The following is a 15,863-nucleotide window of genomic DNA, read 5'->3' as shown; positions in this document are numbered from 1 at the left end:
ACTAACTGATACGAATTAAGGAAAGACCCGGGCAAGCTGTAAGAATGAAATTTGGCCGAACAGGTCCGTACTTTGCTTAGAATTTATTTATTTGGGGTTTCGTCTTTTTGTTTACCTTGATATCTATAAAAACAAAAAAGGTTGCGGCCAATTAAAATGTTATCAAGATAAATTGAAAGCACGGTACCGTTCCCGCTTCGCTCGCGTCGCATTTACGTCAACAAGGCGCGCGGTTACCGGGCAACCCTTAGAATCTAGTAACAGCGACAACGCCGCGATCGCAGCGCCGCCACGCGGCTGCCGACGCGACTCCTTCGTCCGCGGCCTTTTGGGGCAGCCCGCGCGCGCGCGCCACCCCCCGAAAAAGGGTCACGGCACGCGAAAAACCGATCGATAGGGCGACGATTCGGAATCCGTCGCGACGACGGGCCAGGTAAAAGCGGAAGACACCCTCGCCTCGTCGCCGATCGCCGCGCAGAGAGTAGGCCGTGGCTCCATCGCGTGCCGCGTCATCTGTCATTTCGGCGTACGTACGGCGAAATTTCCGATCCCCGTCGATAACGGCGAAGATGAACGCTGGGCGCAGGCCGCGTTGTCGAAAACGGGTCGCTTAGTGCGCGCGGCAGTTCGATTAGTCGGCCGCGGACGATCCGTTCCATTACGTCGGAGTTTTGATGTGCGTGTGTGCGGTGTTCTGTGTTTTGCGAATATACGCGGCGGCGAAGAATGACAAATGACGATCGTCGTTGACCGCTCTCCGTGGTTGCGTTGCGTAACGACCCCGAATTGCGTCGATTAATTGTCTGAGGCGGCACGATGTCGATCCGCCGGGTCTGTTGAGGACCGTCGCCGCGTTTGTTGTTTTGTTTTTTTTTTTTGGCGTTTCGGGATGCGGCGGCGAAGGCCTCGACGTTATCTTTACGACGGACCATAATTTAAGGTAAGCGGTTTATCGGCGGTGGGTTTTATTAAAAAATTAGCCGGCGGGACGCGAGAGTTCCCGTAGCCCGGTCGGTTTGGGGGAACCGGGACTCCCGTCCCGCGCCATCTTCCGGCAGAGAGTTTCGACCCGTCGAAATCGGGAGGTTTCGGGGAAAAAACTTATTAATCTTTCCGATTATCGATTCGGGTATTTTTTTACCCCCCCTAAACGTTTTCGGCGTACGTGAAACATCAACGACGTAATTAATAACTGAACTTCGACGTGGGGACATTTCGGCTGTTGGTGACGTCACGACGTACGTTGACAGAATTTTTGTTTGTTATCGCATTATTCGCGTCCGATTTTTGCATACCTGGGGAAATGCTGAGGAGTTTGCGTACCAAATTTGTTTCTATTTGAGCTCACCATATACATATCTGGTAAAAAAAACAACTTTACTCAAAATAACGCTGTTAACGCCAGGTCACCCTGTATAACAGGGCTGCAAGTATTCAATCGTTTTCCTGATGAAATAAAATGTATGGTCTGTTCATAGATATAAGAAAGTCACCAATTGCTTTTGTGCGTGTTTAATATTCTTTGGTTTGGTATATTACTTAGTTTAAGTTTATTAGTAATCATTCTTATTTCGTGTGTAATAGAGCGCGTGTTGAATCGTGTGCGAATTATGCGAAATATGTGCGAGTCTAGTGTATCTCACGAGATGCTCCCGCCCAAATGCAGAAAACACTATTCTATTGAGACTAAGGAAGTTATAAACAATTTTTACTTGACTCTCATTGAACGTGGGGAAAGCAAGCTAGAATCTTTAGAAGAAAGAAGAAACGGCCACATTGACGAAAATTCCAACATTAACTGTATGGAAAATTGTGAATAATCCCATTTCAGCGAGGAAAAAAAGAAACGATGCGAGTGTAGATGAAAGTGATCAAGATATAATACGGTGTAAAATTTACCAGTTATACGAGGAACAAAGCGTGCCTACATTAGATATCTTAATTAGGAGGCTTGAAAAAGACGAGACCGGTGTTAAATGTGGCAGGACTACCTTATGGAAGTGTATTCAACACACACGTTTTAGATTTAAAAAAATTGACAAAAGGCAAGTTTTAATGCAATCTTTCAGAATTCGGAAATGGCGACTGGAATATCTAGAAAAAATTAGGATTTACAGAGAACAACAAAGGCCAATTATTTACTTGGATGAAACCTGGTTCGACACTTATGATACCCCGGAAAAGGGTTGGGTTAACTCAACTGATAAGTGGAAAACAAACGCGCCATCAAAAAGAGGTAAAAGAATAACTATTTTGCATGCTGGCTCTAAAGATGGTTGGATTCCAAATGGACTTTCTCTGACTGCGAAAAATATTAAAGATTCTTCTCTGGATTACCATGAAGACACCACCGCTGATTTATTTGAAAGTTGGTTTAAAAACAAACTAGTCCCAAACATTCCTCCTAATAGCGTAATTGTAATGGACAATGCAAGTTATCACAGTAGACAGTTGACTAAAACCCCTTCCTCATGTGACACAAAAGCAACAATCCAAAGCTACGTGTATAATAACGACATTTATTTTCACGAAGATTATACCAAAAAGCAATTAATTGAGGTTCTACAAAACTTAAACCTACAAAAGGAATACGTCTGAACTTGAACATGTTTGGCACCAACTGAAATCTGCCATTCGTCGTAACAATGTTTTTCCTCGTGTTAACTCCAATGTCCTCAAACTTATAGAAGCCGAAGTTTTTAACATTCCTCCACAAAGTAATTAGCCCTCAGTTTCAGGATAGTCGCTGTAGCGATGATGTGTTTACAGCGAAGTGTTTTTTCCTTCCAAGTTTGTATTTCCTGATGTAGTGTTGATGTCGTATCGGTTACTATTAGCATCCCTGAGTTGAATGGTGTGAAGTTTTTATCAGCATGTCTTATAGACTAGACGACACGGTCTGTGGATGTTAACAATTTTAGAGAGCTGGTTTCTGCAAGTTTTGCTTATATTTAGAAGTCCCCTGTCATGTTCTTTTCTAGGGATATAAAGCTGTGATGTTGGTGAGTTGGCGTGTAATCTAAATTTTGTTAACATCTATCTAAGTCTTCTAAGTCAGTATAGGACCATTTAACTATTAGTTTGGTGTTGAACACTGTAGTCATCCTTTTTTAGCATTTTTCAGTGAACCGCGATAGTTGGGAATGGTCTACTTTCATGTTTTGTGGTATACCAAGATAGTTCTGTGATACCTTCGAAAGATTCTTCTTCTTCACCTGATGGTTCAAGTTTTCCTTTCTTGACTCCTATCGACATCTTAATGTCGCCACTGAATGAGACTGTTCAGTTTTGATCGATTTTCTGCATACGTCATCCATCATTAACAAAAAAATAAAGTTAACCATAAATTTTTTATGTTAACAAAATACATTTATTAACCAAAAAAATAGCTCCATTTGTCTATCGGATTATTTCTATAATTTTTTTTTTACAAATATATGAAAAACTGTCATTTATGATGACGTTTTTGTAATATTTAAAACTAACGTGAAAAAAATAAAGAAAAGTTAACAATTTGTTTATACAAAATTGTTAATGTAATAAACAATGAAATTGTTATCGAAAAAAAAAACAATTTTGCTTGTTAATTTGTAGAGGACTGTCAATTATGATTTTAAAAAATGATAAAAGAGAAAAACGTTTATAAAAATAAAAAATTATTATTAAGAGGAAGTAAGTTGTCGGCATTTTAACAAACACCGGACAGACAGACACAATTAGATAGATAGATATACAGATCGTTAGTTATTTCCCACAATACCATATATTGATATATTCGGAAGGGACCTTGGAGTTGATGATGATCGGAGTTCCGGTGAAATTGGCATCTCTGTGTCATGGTCGCCGGCGAGTACGTTACCGTCCAATTCAACTTGCGTTTATCATAATTAACGCTAATGCGAGAATGTGTACGACGTCAAATAGTCCGGTGGTATCCGACGAAAATAAAATAATCGCTTGCCAAAAAACAAAACAGATAAAAAGAATATTTCTATTAGACTGAATTACAATACATACATGTTCGAAGTGTTTTCGGAGCGCGAGCAATGAAGATGGCAAGTGAGATCTCGGCGAAACGTCTGCAGGATTCCAGTCGGAGTTCAACAAACGAACGGATGATGTCCCGGAATATATTTTTCCATCCGTGAATCAATACGTGAAAAAATATATATATATTTTTCTTTTAGTATTAGTAAGCGAACATGAGCGCAACTAAATGATAATATGTCCAATTCCTGGTTTAAGGGAATAAACGCAAAATTGGCAACGCCGCAGATGTTTACGCTAGTGTTTACCAACAATACGGTGCCTGATTTTGTTTGCTGTAAACATTGCCCGCTTTTCCTATGGTATATTTTTGTGTACACAACGAACGCGATAAAAATAATAGCGATTTTACGACGTTTGCACAAGTTCCGGTAAAGCTTAGTAATTTAACGGACCGGACAATCCAAAAGGGTGTAGGAAAAAATTTCAAACTTTTGCTGCCGTAATTCGGAGGTATGACATATAAAATAAAAATAAAAAAAGTTGGACTTGTTCAGAATCTCGCGCCTCATTGTTAGATTTCTGGATCGACACTCGTTATCTTATTCGTAATTTTAATAGTAATAAATAAATATATATTCAATTAGCTAATAAATAAATTGAATAAAAAAAAAACAACCCTTTTTCTTTGCATTCTCTCTATATATAAGATTTGATAAGACAAGATTTGTTGCTCTTTTAAATTTGAAATATTGTTGCCATTGTTTACTTTTTCTTTCTATGCTCTTGTTTAATTATTTTTCCTTTTTCTCTATGTTTTGTGTTGGTATTAACTATGCTTTGCGTATTATTATGTGCTTTTATTGTAATTTTTAAGAAGACACAGTCGTGAGTTTAATCTGTTGTGACCCAAAGAGCATATAAATAAATAGATAATAGAATAATTCCATATTATATTTATCAATACAATAAAATTGAAAAAAGGGAAGGAAAACCTTTTTCTGTGCCTTTTTTTTTCTATGCTTTTGTTTAGTTATTTTGTAGAATCTTGAAATATTTATTTTTAACGCATTTTCGAATAAGTAGAAGCGTTTATTGTAACATCAGGTGATATATATTGTTTTTAAGAGTTTAATCTTAATTCTCGAGCTTTGACCCTGGGAGACTAGATAGTTCAAAGGGTAAGGGTAAGAACTGTACTCTATTTATCTTACAGGTAAGTTTGAAAATAATCATTTTTGTCTTGTGTGCGCGTCGATTAACAACATTCTTCTTCTTGTATCTTTGTATCTTCTACATAGTTTTTTTTAAAGACTATATACTAATATAATACAGATAAATGTTTATTAGAATCTTCCAATTAAACAGTTTTTGAAGGTTCCTCTTTGTTATCACTTTAAAATGTGGAAGCCGTGGACCGAATCAAATTTTCCGCTGTTAGAAGAAGACTTGGAATAAGTGGAGACGGTAGTCGAACCTAATGACGATGTGGATGACGAACTACCTCAACAAATAGATGCTAAACATATTGCTTTGAATGTTTACAATTTTACAAGAAATTCGAAAGAGGAAGTAGGAGTAGCAAATTAAAAAACAAGTAACATAGAACGTAATAAAGATTGAAAACATATTTATATCCCGCATTTTTCGCTTACTTGCCATGCTCGCCGTATTCACTAAGTCATTCCTGACTTTGTTGCCTGATCTGCCTTTATTTCGGGACTCCATGGGAACCAGCCCTAACCAGTATTCCCCTATTAAGGGTTAGGTGTAAGAAGGGTCATCCCGTTTCTTGACTTGCCCCGCCGTATTATTTACGTTATTTTTAAAATAGGCGACCCTATCGGGGCCGCACTATAGCCCATGGAAAATCGCAATTTTTTCGGGATTAAAAATCCATTACGCCCACCGAAGGGTAACCCACTTTTTTCCGCGAATTCGCAAGTCAAAGAGGCGGTGGGGGGCGGCGGGGAGCCGACGCCGTTACGGGTTCAACCGCTAACGATTTCGTGCCAACCGCCCCCGCCCCTACCGCCCCCGTCGACGCCGTAAATAAATCACTTCGTGTCGCACGTCGAGTTTTGTTTGTATGGACGGGAACCGGGCGTCCAAATTTCTAATTATACGTCGGCGTATACGAGGAGACTTGGCTTATTTCATTATTTCAAATGGCCGACGGAAAAAAAAAACCTTCGTTTGATCCCAAAAGCCGGCGATGCCGGCCGCCTGTCTGTCGGACGCTGTTGACGTCACGCGTTGAAAGATGGAAACAAAACGGGTTGCCTATCGATCGTCGATCGAGCCCTGTATTTAAAAATCGACAACTCCCAACGCTAAATGTACAAATTTTAGGTGACGCATTATCAAAGCCTTGTTACTTTTCAAAAATCGATGAAATCGAATTTTTCGAAGCTTGGCAACGAAACTTATATCTCGGCAACGGTAGGTCCTAGGGAACCGCCATTGGTATGGTCTGTTCATAGATATAAGAAAGTGACCAATTGCTTTCGAATGGGATTATAGAAGGGTGGTCATTAACATATAATGCAACAAGATTATTACTTAAAGTTTCGGAATTTAAATACAGGTAAAATTGTGCTCCGTAATAGAAAATAATTTTATACCTACCTGTGTTTAATATTCTTTGGTTTGGTATACTACTTAGTTTAAGTTGATTAGTAGTCATTCTTATTTCTTGTGTAATACAGCGTATGTTGAATCGTTGAATTGCGAATTGTGCAAAATATGTGCGAGTCTGGTGTATCTCGGGAGATGCTCCCGCCCAAATGTAGAAAACACTATTCTATTGAAACTCAGGAAGTTATGAACAATGTTTATTTGACTCTCATTGAGCGTGGTGCCAGCAAGCAAGCATCTTTAGAAGAAACGGCCACATTGACGAAAATTCCAACATCGACTGTATGGAAAATTGTGAATAATCCCATTTCAGTGAGGAAATAAAGAAGCGATGCTGACATTTTCTCGAGTGTAGATGAAAGTCATCAGTGGGCGTAAAATTTATCAGTTGTACGAGGAACAAAGCGTGCCTACATTAGATATCTTAATTAGGAAGCTTGAAAAAGATGAAAGCGGTGTTGAATGTGGCAGAAATACCTTATGGAAGTGTATTCATCAGGTTTTAGATTTAAAAAAATTGACATTAGGCAAGTTTTAATGGAATATTTTAGAATTCGGAAATGGCGACTGGAATATCTAGAAAAAATTAGAATTTACACAGAACAACAAAGGCCAATTATTTACTTGGATGAAACCTGGTTCGACACTTATGATACCCTGGAAAAGGGCTGGGTTGACTCAACTAATAAGTGTAAAACAAACGCGCCATCAAAACGAGGTAAAAGAATAACTATTTAATGATGGTTGGATTCCAATTGGACTTTCTCTGTCTGCGAAACATATTAAAGATTCTTCTCTGGATTACTATGAAGACACCACCTCTGATTTATTTGAAAGTTGATTTAAAAACAAACTAGTTCCAAACATTCCTCCTAATAGCGTAATTGTAATGGACAATGCAAGTTATCACAGTAGACAGTTAACTAAAACCCCTTCCTCATGTGACACAAAAGCAACAATCCAAAGCTACGTGTATAATATCGACATTTATTTTCATACCAAAAAGCAATTAATTGAGGTTCTACAAAACTTGAACCTGCAAAAGGAATACGTCTGTGATAATTATGCAAAAAATCTAGGGCATACAGTTTTAAAGCTTCCACCTTACCACTGTATATTTAATCCCATTGAACATGTTTGGCACCAACTGAAATCTGCCATTCGTCGTAAGAATGTTTTTCCCCGTTTTAACTCCGATGTCCTCAAACTTATACAAACCGAAGTTTTTAACATCCCTCCACAAGGTTGGGCAAATTCTGTTAAACATATAGAAAAAGGAGAACAATCGTATATCCATATTGCAAATAATATAGAATGAATAATAATTAGAACAGGCGATGATAGCGATAGTGATACTGATATATTATGTGAATAATTTTAAGTAATTTAAGTAGGTAATAAAAATAATTTGTAATTTTATTTTAGATTTAATCATAAATACATATATAAATAAATACATATTGTTTAGTATCTTTCCTAACAAAACCCCAAGTAATTAAATTGTAAACAAAGTACGGACCTGTTCGGTCATATTTCATTCTTACAGCGTGCCCGGGTGTTTCCTTAATTCGTATCAGTTAGTCACTGTTTTATATCTATGAACAGACTTTACCTTTAACAAACTTAGCTTCAATAATGTCTTGGAGAGTACCTGTTCTCGCAAATTCGTCCAAGTTCATACGTTAACGGTATGGCCCTTAGTTAAGTATCTTATTACAATTTGGTAAATGCGAAAGGTGTTGGGATAGGCAATTTGAAATTATAGGAGCTTCCCTCTCCCCACCACCCCCCGCCCGATTGCGTCGATTTTCAATTGATATTCCATTTATCTCGAGTGGGAACCACACCAAACCGCTCGCTATCTAAATCATTTCTCGCGTATTTGTTATTAATTCAGACGTGGAAATAATCAGCTTTGGTATGTTTTTTTTTTTATTGTATCTATGATTAGAGCAACCCAGGCGTCTATTAGAAATAGCCGTGGCCAAAAAACTCAGTTAGGAAAAACGCGTTAATGCTAGTTTAGAAGTAGGAATTTTTAGGTTCATTTGTTGCTTGTTAGATTCCTTTGTGCGGGTTGTGTTTATCGTGTGGAAAGTCGAAACAGAGTTTCTGAAATAACTGTTCCAAAATGTAAAAGGTAAGACGATAAACTTATATATTTATTAATGTAACTCTCTTGGTAACACTTTTTTCCCCCTTGCTGCAGATGTCACATTAAAGATCCGTTGCTTAAAAAAATTAAAACGCCCTGAAACATAACACTTTTAACTGTAATAATAATAGAATTTTATACTACTGGCGCCTCCAAAATGTAAAAGGTAAGACGATAAAATTATAAATTTGTTAACGTAACTCTCTTGGTAACACTTTTTTCCCCCTTGCTGCAGATGTCAAATTAAAGATCCATTGCTTAAAAAAATTAAAACACCCTGAAACATAACACTTTTAACTGTAATAATAATAGAATTTTATACTACTGGCGCCTCCAAAATGTAAAAGGTAAGACGATAAAATTATAAATTGGTTAACGTAACTCTCTTGGTAACACTTTTTTCCCCCTTGCTGCAGATGTCAAATTAAAGATCCGTTGCTTAAAAAAATTAAAACACCCCGAAACATAACACTTTTAACTGTAATAATAATAGAATTTTATACTACTGGCGCCTCTTTACTATTTACCATTTCATACGACTGATTTATTCTCGAAGAATTTAAGCGGTTTCAAGTTTTACGAAAATATTTGCAAGAATGTTAAAAAACAGAAGACGATCGATTACTTGTCGAAAAATCAGTACGGTTTCAGAGAACAAAGTTCGGCAAGGGTGCGGTAGTTGAATTAGCCTCTAACACAAACAAATGCATTGACGAAAAAGCTCCATCACTGTGTATGTTTCTTGATCCGGCTAAAGCATTCGACACGGAGCCATACCATACCAGTTATTACAAAGTTACTTGTTCAAATTCAAAATGTTACTAGCGAATTCCGCTTGGTAAAATATGGAGTGCCTCAAGGAACCGTACTTGGCCCTATACTCCTTAAGATGGAATATGTTGTGAAAAAAATTCAGAACGAGGCACAATTAAGACTACTCTATCATCCACCGATATTGGATATAGCATATGGATCAGTTAAAACAGTGCTCTTCCCAGCACAAGAATTATATGATTTGGCAAATTCTAATTTATTTAACTGATTAATCTTATTGGCTCAATTATTATATTGTTTATATTTACTCTAACTTAAGACAAACAAAAATTATTATTAACCCCTAATACACCCAGCAGGTTAATTGTTAATAGCTGGTAGAGGTTGTGTGGTGGTATGGTCTGTTCATAGATATAAGAGAGTGACCAATTGCTTTTGAATGGGATTATCCAAGGGTGGTCATTAACATACAATACAACAAGATTATTACCTAAAGTTTCGGAATTTAAATTCACATTAACTTGTGGTCCGTAATAGAAAATAATTTTATACCTACCTGTGTTTAATATTCTTTGCTTTGATATACTACTTAGTTTAAGTTTATTAGTAATCATTCTTATTTCGTGTGTTGAATCGTGTGCGAATTATACAAAATAGTCTAGTGTATCTCAGGAGACTACTCTATTGAGATTAAGGAAATTATAAACAATGTTTGTTTGACTCTCATTGAACGTGGTGCTAGCAAGCAAGCATCCTTAGAAGAAACGGCCACATTGACTGAAATTCCAACATCAACTGTATGGAAAATTGTGAATAATCCCATTTCAGTGAGGAAAAAAAGAAGCTATGCTGACATTTTCTCGAGTGTAGATAAAAGTGATCAAGATATATTACGACGTAAAATTTACCAGTTATACGAGGAACAAAGCGTGCCTGCATTAGATATCTTAATTAGGAAGCTTGAAAAAGATGAAACCGGTGTTAAATGTGAAGAACTACCTTATGGAAGTGTATTCAACACATGGGTTTTAGATTTAAAAAAATTGACAAAAGGCAAGCTTTAATGAAATCTTTTAGAATTCCGAAATGGCGACTGGAATATCTAGAAAAAAATAGGATTTGCAGAGAACAACAAAGGTCATTAAAAAGAGGTAAAGGAATAACTATTTTGCATGCTGGCTTTAAAGATGGTTGGATTCCAAATGGACTTTCTCTGTCTGCTAAAAGTATTAACGATTCTTCTCTGGATTACCATGAAGACACCACCGCTGATTTATTTGAAACCCCTGCCTCATGTGACACAAAAGCAACAATCCAAAACTACATGTATAATAACGACATTTATTTTCACAAAGCTTGAACGTACAAAATCAATACGTCTGCGATAATTATGCAAAAAATCTAGGGCATACAACTTAAACTTATCCGAAATTTTTAACATCCCTCCACAAAGTTACATTACATTATGTGAATAATTTTAAGTAATTTGAGTAGGTAATAAAAATAATTTGTAATTTTCTTTTAGATTTAAACATAAATACATAAATATATAAAAAAATATTGTTTAGTATCTTTCCTAACCAAACTCCAAATAATTTAATTCTAAGCAAAGTACGGACCTGTTCGGTCATATTTCATTCTTACAGCTTGCCCGGGTCTGTCCTTAATTCGTATGAGTGACTCACTTTCTTATATCTATGAACAGACTTTACCACCTGCACCTTTAGCCCATCTTAATTCGCTTTAAATCCCAGTTCAAAATGGAATTTGTTCAACTTGGAAGACCCTGAGAAAAAAAAAAGAAAAAAGTAATATGTTTCACTGAATTTAAATTTTATTGAACTTTAAAAATAGATCCAAGTAAGAAGTAAGCGTAGATCATTCTTAGGTGCATGAAAATATTAGTTTTCCTTCAAAATTGCTTTGCAAATTTTTTGGGTCTTATTGAAAACATTCAGATATGTCCGCATTTTAAATAATGTTAAAGCACAATAGAAGCACGGCGCAGGACGTAATACATTAACCGATGAAACCGCAAAAATGTTGTTACTGGATCTCTCCTAACAGATTATTTTAATTTTCGTCCAATTCAATAGTTTTAATTGTTAATATATAGTATAGAATGCCTCAAATTTGATAAATGCCGTTTCGTATCAAAGCCACATTGTTCCTACTTTTCGTAAAGTGAAAAGGAAGCCAGATGGAGGTGAACCAATATGGGTGGTTCCGTTTTAACTGCTATAAAAAATTATACAAGTATAATACACGAAACCTGACATTCTCTCTCTCTCGACGCAATATTCGAGACTGTTTCAGTCAAATTATCCAATGTTTTATAGTTTTTCATTTACGTCTTATAATTTATCCACGAAACCTTCAATTTTCAAGGATTTTTTTACCCATAATTGACACACCCTGTACATGAATGAAAAAGTTCCGCCAACGGAAAATAGCAAATGCCTTAATAATCCATGACGTCGTCGTTTCTTGACTGACCCCCCCGAAATAGCGATTTTAATGTGGATTTTTTCAAATATCCCGAGCAGCGATAACCGGCTATGGCACTGTTTGAACCGATTAGCCATGTTTTTTGCGATTTTTGATTTGCGGTTAATAATTTACTCCGTAAAAGAACAATTTTCAAAGTCTTTTAGATTTTTGCCTATTATTTGAACACCCTGTATATAATCGAAAAAATGCCCGAAATGAATGTTATTGCACTAGATCGTCCGCGTCTGCTGGTTAAAAATTTTCGCCTATCGGGTGAGCGATTATGGAGGAAAATATATTTTTCTGGGAGCCAAAATTACCAAAAAAAATTGAAAAAAAAAAAACTCTTATATGCGCGATTTTTTATTTTTCTTGAATACTTCCCGACCCCCAGCCCCCCATTTTCAATAGATTCTGTCACGGAGCAAAGCTGCATATATGTGCCAAATATGAAGTCGATTGCTTCAAATTTCGGACACTTATCGTGTTTCATAGCAATGTCCAAAAAACAGTCAAAAATCGCGAAAAAAAGATGAATCTTCGAATCGGGGCCATTTCTTATAACCATATGTGTCTCGTGGAGGGTTAAAAACGAGGCAAATTTTAATTTTGTAGCTACAACGGTTCAAAAGTTATTCAGGAAAAACCAAAAGACGAGAACAGAGAACGGACAGACAAAAAAAAATTTTTTCGACGCTGATCATTTCTGTAGCAATGTCGATTTTTTGTCTATTATTTTCGTTTCCGGTTGTTGGGTAAACTTTGATTTTTGTTTAAAAAAACTCAAAAATCATTAATTAAAAAAAACATGAATTTTTGGTATTTTTCGATTTTAATCAATTTTTTTATAATTTCTTTTGTAGCAATTACAAAATATTTTATAACCCCTGTAAACAATATCGTACAATACACTTACACATTTATTTATTATAAAAAATAGTGTAACTGATATATTATATAATTTTTATTATATGAAATTCCATTACACGTACAGAAAGACTAATTGACTACTTAATAGTGATATTGGCGAGAACTTTAGTGATTCTAGTGATTTCAGTATAGATTATCAGAATAGTAAATTAGTCTTTAAAAATTCATAATATCTAATTACGTAGGTCTATACAAAATTAAACTTTTTGGCAGATGTTTTTATTTTGAAAACTGATTGTATATAATTTTCGTAGGTTGCTTTCAAAAATTCTATGCATTTATTTATAACAATATAGCAAATATCAAAGAAAAAAAAAGATATATCTAAATAATTTTTTTTTTATTCAGTAAAAAAGTGGAATCCTACTTTAAAAAAGTGAAAAATATAGTTTTACTCAGACTTGTTTGAGTGAAATCTTCGTCTTTTTGCCAGAAAGCTGTTTCGCTAATTGCTCCAAGACTTTTAGTAAAATAGTTCAAGCGTGGAAACAGGAAATGCCCTTTGAAACTCATGTCGTAGTTATCACCCTTAGAGTTCACAAGAAACTTGTCAATTATATTAGTCATTGTTTGTTGAAAATCCTTGTCTTTCTTGCACAAATACTACTTGCAACACTGTCCATTTTTGTTTAGGGCTTTAACAAACTGCTTTAACAAGCCAAGCTTGACATGAAGAAGAGGCAGTAAAACTTTTTTAGGGTCAACTGGGCGTTTTTGTGATCAGGTGTAAGGCGTGTTCTAGACGTCCATTCTATTTGAGACCACTGTCTATCTCTTGTTGCAAAAAATCCCCCAAAAATATACACACTGTAGACCTGTGTTATTAATATTTGGAAGTATTGTAGTTATCTAAGTCCCTAAAATCAAGCTTTCAAAAATTGTATAACGTAACGAATGTTTACATGTAAATGAAAATATGTAAATAACGGCAACGTTGCGCGGGCCGGGCAAGTTCAAAATTTTACAGTCTAATTCCAGTTTCGTCGGTACTACATAAACAACTCTACCAAATGTTATTTTTATCCCATCGCGAACGGTAAACTGGCTTGTCACTTTTAAGCAAATTGCGTCCACCACAGATCCGTAAAAAATATGTTAGCCATATGTGCGAGGTTTGGCACGAGCGGCAACACTGTAAACAAACGTCAAGTTTCCTCTCAGTGGCGGATATTTACGTATTTCACTCGGGAGAGAGACCAGAAATAACGTTTGCTTAATTGGCTGCGTAGTTTAAAAAAAAAAGGCAGTAAAAAAATTTCGGTTATTTCAAAAACAAGAAACAGGAAGCTCGAATTTTGTCAAAAACTCATTCCTGAATCTGCAGAAGTCGTTCCAGTAAGTTATCAGACAGTTAAGCTCAGCAGTTCAGACAGAACCAGCAAGGAGCGAGGAGCATAGAAAGTGTTTCTTCATAAAATTTAGAAGAAAGGAAGGGATAGACATCAACTCGTTTGACAGTGACAGCAGTCAACTAGTGTTATCAAAAAAAAATCTTAATTTTAATTTTAAATTTGATTAATATAATTTTTTCTCTATGTTTTTAAGCGAGGGAACTGTTAATTTGATAGTTTCAGCCGTATTCCAAGGACTTAGTATTGTCCGACGAATGTCAAGGGTCTCGGGAGTGGCAGCTTGGATAGAAACATGTTTTATTGCTTTTCGACGTCATATGTAAACCGGTTCCAATACAGGTTTACAATTATTTGGATGTCCTTGTCGTCCATTCCCGTTGTTTTGAATATTGCAAGCATTTTCCGTGCCGAGTTCTATCAAACACCTTTTCAAAACCAACGTACACATTGCAAGCTATTATCTTCATTCGGGTTTAAAGGCCGTCGTCGATTGGAATTACTTCCTAACGTTTCGCTAGCACGAGTGGCGAGCTTCTTCAGAGGTCCTTCCATCTCCGATGTTGGACGTAGACTGACGATTTCTCCTGCGCAGGTTGTATTTATGCCGATTGGTGGAGGGCGGGGCTTGTTCCGCTTCGGTTGGTCTCGGGATATCGATCGGTACTGCTCGGGCGTTCCTAAGGATCGGGTTCCAGATTTGGTTGAGTCTAAGGGTCTCCTCCTTTCGGTTGAAATTGTGTGGGTGTTTTTGAATCTCAATGGCTTCCCTGACTAGTCTGTTGTGATAGCCCTTGACCGATGCTAGTAACCTACAGCTCTCAAAGTGTATCCTGTGTTCCCCGCTGCCCAGTGCGTGTTCAGCCACTGCAGACTTCTCTGTATGTCCTAGCCTGCAGCTTGCTTTATGCTCCTTAAGTCTCGTTCCCATTGATCTCTTGGTAGTTCCGATGTAGACCTTTCCGCATGAACACGGAATGCGGTAGACTTCCGCAGCTGAAAGTGAGCCCCTCTTGTCCTTCGCTGACCTGATGGTCTGCTGGATCTTCTTTGTAGGCTTAAAGATTATTTTGATGTCGTGTCTTTTCAATACTCTGCCAATCCTGTCGGTGACACTCGGAATATACGGCAGATATGCGTGGGAGGTGGAGGGTCGTTGTTCGATATCCCGTGATCTTGATGATCTTGAGTTCATTGATCTCTCGATCTCCCTCTTACTGTAGCCATTTGCCTCGAACGCAGTTTTTAGGTGTTCAAGTTCCATCTGGAGGTTCTCCGGTTCGCAAATCCTTCGGGCTCGTCTTCTTCCAGCTTCTTGTAGATTCTGGAACTGTAGTCCTCCTACTTCGTTGTCCAGCACTTTTTAAGTAGCATAACAAATGTTGCTCTACAGCATGTAGTACTTCTTCTTTTTCATTTATGAAGATAAAGATAAAGATAGCTTTATTTCCATAAGACTTGATTTACAAGTGTTGGATGTTGTCAGCATAATGTAAAAGTATAAAATTATCTTAGTATAATTAGTTAATTAATAATAATAA

The 15,863-nt window shown here is 36.7% G+C and overlaps 1 protein-coding gene across 2 annotated transcripts in view; it reads left to right on the top strand.

Moving 5' to 3' along the window:
* The first annotated feature begins 323 nt into the window (after window positions 1-323).
* The window catches only part of LOC132702941 (5-hydroxytryptamine receptor 1), a 36,309-nt gene continuing 20,769 nt past the window's right edge, over window positions 324-15,863 (top strand). Inside the window, exon 1 of one of the 2 annotated variants that reach the window (XM_060671848.1) lies at window positions 324-940. The gene's annotated coding sequence lies outside the window, so the exon portion shown is untranslated. Of the gene's footprint in view, window positions 941-8,518; window positions 8,543-15,863 lie in introns of those variants that run through there. The other variant, XM_060671849.1, reaches the window with a different exon arrangement.

Source organism: Cylas formicarius, unplaced genomic scaffold, assembly GCF_029955315.1.
Source record: "Cylas formicarius isolate icCylForm1 unplaced genomic scaffold, icCylForm1.1 PGA_scaffold_6__28_contigs__length_40554024, whole genome shotgun sequence".
NCBI classification, from domain to species: Eukaryota; Metazoa; Arthropoda; class Insecta; order Coleoptera; family Brentidae; genus Cylas; species Cylas formicarius.
This window is presented reverse-complemented; position numbering and strand designations above follow the sequence as displayed.